The sequence below is a fragment of the Triticum urartu genome, chromosome 3A (genome assembly GCF_056163025.1).
Source record: "Triticum urartu cultivar PI428250 chromosome 3A, HENAU_Tu73, whole genome shotgun sequence".
Taxonomy (NCBI): domain Eukaryota; kingdom Viridiplantae; phylum Streptophyta; class Magnoliopsida; order Poales; family Poaceae; genus Triticum; species Triticum urartu.
In genome coordinates, this window is record NC_141875.1 from 745,401,390 (window position 1) to 745,408,521 (window position 7,132).

At 45.5% G+C, this 7,132-nt stretch overlaps 1 pseudogene across 1 annotated transcript; it reads right to left on the minus strand.

The window, feature by feature from the left end:
• Positions 1-4,955: 4,955 nt before the first annotated feature.
• LOC125547421 (epoxide hydrolase 3 pseudogene) lies at positions 4,956-6,515 on the minus strand (annotated as a pseudogene). The gene is made up of 3 exons (XR_015599426.1): positions 6,215-6,515; positions 5,582-5,782; positions 4,956-5,463 (listed from the first exon to the last, which is right to left on the minus strand). The product of XR_015599426.1 is annotated as an epoxide hydrolase 3 pseudogene (transcript).
• Positions 6,516-7,132: the final 617 nt, after the last annotated feature.

Here is a 7,132-nt window from a genome sequence, read left to right on the forward strand (position 1 = left end):
GGCTAAGGCATTAGTCCCGGCTCACTCGGGCCCTTTAGTCCCGGTTTAAGACATGAACCGGGACTAAAGGGTGCGATGACCTTTAGTCCCGGTTCGTGCCTCAAACCGGGACTAAAGATTAGACCTTTAGTCCCGGTTTGAGGCACGAACCGGGACTAATGGGGTTGAGACCTTTAGTCCCGGTTCGTGCCACGAACCGGTACTAAAGGTCCCATTTTCAAACTCTACCCCCCCCCCCCCCCCGCCCCCCGTGGATCGCCTTTTCAGTTTAAAAAAAATAAAAGAAAATAATGGAAATGTCAAAAAAATAAAAGAAAATAAGTTTCTCATGTGATATGTGGTCTAGTTGTTGGGAAAATTTGCAAATGTGAATTTTGACTTTATTTGCAAAATCTCTCTGAAATTTGTAAAAATGGGCATAACTTTTGCATACTAACTCGGATGAAAAAGTTTTCTATATGAAAAATCATCTACTCGAAAAGTTACATCCAAATCTCAAACCATTTTCACCATTGGATTCCTCGCGTCGAGATCTTCAAAACTAGATCCCATGTTGATAGGTTTTGACGAACTTTTTTTCATGAAAAAAACCGGATGAAAAAAACCGGGCGAAAAAACCGAACCAGGAGCACGGTTTTTTCCTTTACGAAAGAGGCACGTCCGTGCCTCTCGAGAAATCACAACCGTGCCTCTTGTGAAAGCAAAACCATGACTCCCGGGAAGAAAAAAACAGAAAACGCGTATTTTTTCCTTTCCGAGAGGCACGTCCGTGACTCTCGCGAAAGCACAACCGTGCCTCTCGCGAAAGCAAAACCGTGACTCTCGAGAAAGAAAGAAAAACAGAAATGCGTATGTTTCCCTTTCCGAGAGGAACGGCCGTGACTCTTGCGAAAGCACAACCGTGCCTCTCGCAGAAGCAAAACCGTCACTCTCGCGAAAGAAAAAAAACAGAAAACGCGTTTTGTTTTTCCCTTTCCAAGAGGCACGTCCGTGACTCTTGCGGAAGCACAACCGTACCTCTCGCGGAAGCAAAACGTGACTCTTGCGAAAGAAAAAAAAAACAGAAAACGCGTTTTTGTTTCCGTTTTCGAAAGGCACGGCCGTGACTCTCCCTAAAGCACAACCATGCCTCTCGCAGAAGAAAAACCGTGACTTTTGCGGAAAAAAAACTGATTTTTTTCATGCAAAAAATTATTTTTTTCTGAAATTATTTTTTCGATCGAAAATCTAAGAAAAGATTGGGTGAAAACCAAAACATGGAAAAAACCCGGGAAAACACGTGCGAAAAATATAAAAAAAACCGGAGGAAGCGTCCAGAGCACGACACGTGGCGAATGGCTGAGAGCGCGCCAAGTGGCGCTGATCGTTGCGAGGCTCCCGAAGAAGCGCTCGTTAACTAGTTGCTCTCCAAAAAAAGGCCAGACAGATGAGGAAATCAATAATTGAGGAGTACTCTTTACAAAGATCACTCCCACTTCTAACGACAAGTGACGCACTGCATGCGCGCTACTTCTTGCAATCTTGGAGTTTCCCTTTTCTCGTACATTTTTATCTCATAAATTGTGCATCCAAATTTTGAACCGGTCTCATTGTTGCATTCCTCATGTCGAGATCTTCAAAACTAGATCCCATGTTGCTAGTTTTCGATAAATTTTTTTTCATGAAAAAACATAACTGGGAGTTTTTTTTCATTTCCAAAGAGGCATTACTATGCCTCTCACGGAATCAAATCCATATCCTCACGAGCAGTAAATCCACACCTCTCACAAAAGGAAAAAAAACTCATTTTTTCACTTTCCGAGAGACACGACTATGGCTCTGGTGGGAAAAAAGAAAAGGCATTTTTTTGCCTTTTTTTTAAATTTGTTTGGGTCCAGAACCTAAGAAAAACTTCTGGAATACCGAAGAGCCAAAAACATCGAAAAAAATCATCTAAAAGCAAAAAACACATACAAAAAAATAAAAAAGGGATATCCAGAAGGAGTGTCCATAACGAGATACGTGGCGGCGGCTAAGAGCGCGCCAACTGGCACGCTCCCAGCCCTCCCAAAGTGACCCTTGCGGGCGCTACCGAAGGAGTACTCACTTATTAGTTGCTCTCGACAGACCATGTGTACTGTATGGCCAATCCTATTCGGTGCGCAGGTCACTAACCAGTGACCTAGCACGCCTGAATCCTATTTAGCACCTGCTGCGCCATTTAAAGGTGTTCCCACGAAGCAGCCCACACCCCTTCTATACTAGACTCGGCCCAATTATTTTTTTCCCGTCTGCTCTCAGCATGCAGGCGATGTCGGGAGCTCCTAATGCAGTCCAGTTTTGGGAAGCTCCTAGTCTAGTTGTGGGAAGCTCCTAGTCCGGTTTTCATTTGGTTTTCCTACCAGTTTTTTCTTTCTTGTTCTATTCGTTTCTTTTACTTTTTTATTTTTCGTATGTACTTTTTACTTCCTATTGAAATTTTCATGATTTTTTTTTCTGAAAAACTACTACAAAAGGTCAAATCCTTGGACGTGCAAACTTTTATTCGAACTCATGAACTTTTTCTTAAACATGTAAAAAAATTCAAGTTCGTGAATTTTTCAAATTTACGAACTTTTTACAACTTTTGTGAACTACTTTTGGTTTTGCATTTTTCAGATAATGTTTTTCAAAAGTCAATGGTGAAATTGGTTAACTGTAAACTATTCAATGGTAAGGTTCGACTAGAAGTTTGCCAATGTGTCTCCCACCGAGTGAGGTAAAAAAATTGAGCGAGCAAGATAATTTCATGAGAGAGAGCGACTAGGACGGTGATGGGCTGCGGCTCATCTAGTGGAGCGCCCGAGCACCGTTTACACAAATGGGCGTACTGCCCCCCGCCGCCTCCAACAACGAACACATTTTGAACCTCTCCAGACCAGAATTTTCTAGTATTTTTTGCGCTTTTCATTTTGAACCTATGTGTGGCGGTGGCGCAAGAAAAGACAGTGCCGTCCATGGTGCTACACTTCAATGGCGGAGCGGACATGTTGCTGCTGCCGGAGAACTACTGGGTGCCGCTGGACAATTCCAACGGCATAAGCATCATTGGCAACTTCCAGTTGCAGAACATGCACCTGCTGTACGACCTTGCCAAGGACGAGCTATCTTTACAAACTGCTGACTGCAGCTCACTGTGATCACATGTCCGTTCCCCAGGAACTCACAGCTGGTGTGCCTAATAGGGAGGGACGACTTTCATTTGACCGCTTTGTTACAGGCTATTACCATGTGGTTAATAAAAATTTAAGTTAGCTCAACCCGTATGACATTGGGACCTAATCGTGATAGATTCAATCCTGGTATTTCCTATTGGGCGTCTTCAGTGCCAGTTAACGTTCATTTTGTTAACTGACGCGGAAGACGCTTTTACCTGGGTCGGCTCATATATGATTTAATTTTCTCTAAACTCGCAAAAAAAAATTCAGGACACAGGCTTCGAACCCGCGACCTCAACGCACCAACAGTCAGATCTGCTGAAACCACAAGGTACTGACCTTAATCTGTAATGTGAGGTTTATATGAATCAATTTGGAGGTTCTAGATCAGTTCTATATGACATATGCAGTCTGGGAAAGTTTAGCTAATAAAATAGTGCACTTAAATCATGGCGACACGTTGAACATTTAATCTGGCACAACAAGTTTGGAGGGAGGAACCTTGGTGTGAGAACCCGCCCGAGTTGGTAACCCAACGTTTTTACCTACGATTTCTCCCTCCTCTTCTTTGCCTGGCCTTTAGCTTCTTTCTTGTCCCATCTTAGATTTCACTGTTAGGATATAGGGATCCAATTCTTTGTGAACTGTTTCCTAGGGTCAGACTAGAGCTAAGTGTGGAAGAAAAATCTGTAGTAAGGTTGGAAGTAAGGTATGACGCGGGTACAGGCCCTAGGTCATTCTGCCTGATGACCCCCCTGGCAAATGCTTATGCTTGGGAGAACTACAAGAAAATGGTCGGTGAATCTTGCATCAAGATCGTTGTTATATATGTACTGGTAGAATCGCAGGTCGCTAGGCTGCAACAGCCATAACTCCGGAGCCGTTGTGAGCGATCTAACGATCTCAGATCATGACGTATTACAAGAAAAGGCATAGGGAGAGTCCTCTACCTTCGGCCTACAAGGTATGAATGTTGCCAGGATTCAAACACATTATTATTATTATTATTATTATTATTATTATTATTATTATTATTACAACAGGTTATAACCTGGATGTACGGGCAGAAATACAACAAACAACAACCTACGTACACACCTTGAATGGGAGCATGAAGATAAACAGACAGCACACCCGCAAAGAAAAAGACACATGCAAGATCAAACATCGACAACTGCAAGCACATGGATACTTGTGTCCATCTGGAGTTCAAGATTAGAACTTGATGATGAAGTCATAGATATGCTTGCTGACCTCCTGGGCCCTCTCCTGCTGGATAAAGTGGCCAGCGCCAGGGATGACGACCAGCCACTAGTAGAAAACAGGGCTATGGTCCAGGCCGGCTCAGCCCATTAGTCCCGGTTCAGTCTAGAACCGGGACTAATGTGAGCATTGGTCCCGGTTCGTGCGGCTAAGGCATTAGTCCCGGTTCACTCGGGCCCTTTAGTCCCGGTTTAAGACATGAACCGGGACTAAAGGGTGCGATGACCTTTAGTCCCGGTTCGTGCCTCAAACCGGGACTAAAGATTAGACCTTTAGTCCCGGTTTGAGGCACGAACCGGGACTAATGGGGTTGAGACCTTTAGTCCCAGTTCGTGCCACGAACCGGTACTAAAGGTCCCATTTTCAAACTCTACCCCCCCCCCCCCCCCCGCCCCCGATTGCCTTTTCAGTTTTAAAAAATAAAAGAAAATAATGGAAATGTCAAAAAAATAAAAGAAAATTAGTTTCTCATGTGATATGTGGTCTAGTTGTTGGGAAAATGTGTAAATGTGAATTTTGACTTTATTTGCAAAATGTCTCTGAAATTTGTAAAAATGGGCATAACTTTTGCATACTAACTCGGATGAAAAAGTTTCTGCTGGATAAAGTGGCCAGCGCCAGGGATGACGACCACCTCATCTAGCAGCGGAACATCCTCTTTAAACCCACCGGCGTGGATGTACTCCTGGATCCCCTCAAAGTTGTATGTGATGTCATCGTCCCCCACGATGTACTTGGTCGGCACCTGCACTTTGGCGTCCGCCCACGGCGCCGCCAGCTCGCAGTTCTTGTCAAAGTTGCGGTAGTAGTTGATGGCACCAGTGAAGCCAGTCTTTTCAAAGGAGGTGACAAAGTAGTCCATGTCGGCCTCGGTGAGCCAAGGCGGAAGCGGTGATGTTGGGTAATTGTGGTCGTCCATCTCCTCATCGCAGAACACGCCATGGCTAAAGCAATGGCACAACAACTGCCTCATGAGGCGCTTGGCGTGCGCCGGCGCGAACTGCTTCTCCGCGACACCTGGCTCCTGTACGTGAACCATACACATATATACGTTTTGTAAGGATTTTGTAGCAATAGTTTGTCGTGGGCATCTGATAATGCAGATACCAGTTGAATGTTGCGAATGCATGCTAGTGGCTTGCCTGGAAGCGGCACTTGTAGTAGTTGGGGCCGTATGCGCGCTTGAAGTACTCTATGGGATTTACGAAGTCGGGGCCGGTGCGGATCATGATGTGGCGCATGAAGGCGACGCTGGTGTTGACGAGTGCCGTCACACGCTCCGGGCGGAACAGGCACATGTACCACGCGATGATTGCGCCCCAGTCGTGCCCCACCAAAAACACCTTCATTTCAACCATGATGTGTATGTTATGAGGTCAAAATTACTTCAGTTAGAACATTCATGTATGTAGCAGACGGCTTATGGAATATATTGCACAACATATCTCCATTGATATTACTAAAAATCTAGAAAATTTCGGTTTTGCCCGACGAGAGAACAAAAGGATTATGAATTCAGTTGGAAAAGCGAGAATTCATTTTCAAATTCTAACAATTAAACAAAATATGTTCTTTCTCCAACGCTGAAAAATCTCATTCTATGAGATGCCATAATTTATTTAGGATCTTTACCAATGTTAGCATCTGATTTGCAGGTGTATTACCTGCCCGCGTGTGGTGGGGGTATGTTGTGTATGTGTGTGTGCTCATGTGTCGTCTCTGGATAATCCAGAAACAGACTATATTATTTCGTTACAAGGTAAGCTTAATTGTACCTTTGCAAGCTCTAAAGTGTCGAGGAGCGCAACAAGGTCACCCACGATGTGAAAGGCGGTGTAAGAGGCCACATCGGGAGGTTCAGTGGTGCCACCATAGCCACGGAGGTCAGGCGCGACGCAGCGGTAACCACGAGTCGCCAAGTACTCCATCTGATGGCGCCACGAGTACCACAGCTCCGGGAAGCCATGCAGGAGGAGCACCACCCCCTTGGCGTCCACCTCAGGACCGGCTTCCGCCATATGCATCGATATGCCGTTCCCCTCCACTATCCGGTGTCTGATCACCACGCCCTCCATGGTCACCCAGAACTCCCCCCCCCCCCCCCCCTTCTCCCTCTCTCTCTCTCTCTCTCTCTCTCTCTCTCTCTCTCTCTCTCTCTCCTCTCTCTCTCTCTGGTGTATGTGTCTCTACTGTGTGTTGTGCGGGATGCGGACGAAGAGAACTCGGCGACGCAGCACACCGAAATCACGGCCACTGCTATGCCAGCTGGGGATGCATGCATGTTTTGACTAAAGGATTTCTCATATGTGAATACATGACCACAACGTACATCGGAACAGTGCCTAGCTGTGCATCGGCATTGAATAGGCTTGCACGGGTTACATTAGAAAACAGAACAGTGTGTGTCGCATTAAATCGATTCCGTGTTAGAGTGAGTCCACTTAGTTTTAGATGCGGCCCGCATAGCCTCCATTGTTGGACAAAAATAAGCAAGGATCCATTGGGGAGTCCACTGTTCATCTTCCTCACGCACTCCTCCAGCGAGGGTGTATAGTGTATACACAGTTCGTGCGGAAATCCATCGCTTCAAAACTTACGGAAGGGAGATGATTCCTACATCAAATCTTCCGATGGATTCGGCTTCAGCAGCCATGGAAGGTAAGGGCTCTGAGATTACTCTCTTACAGGAATGG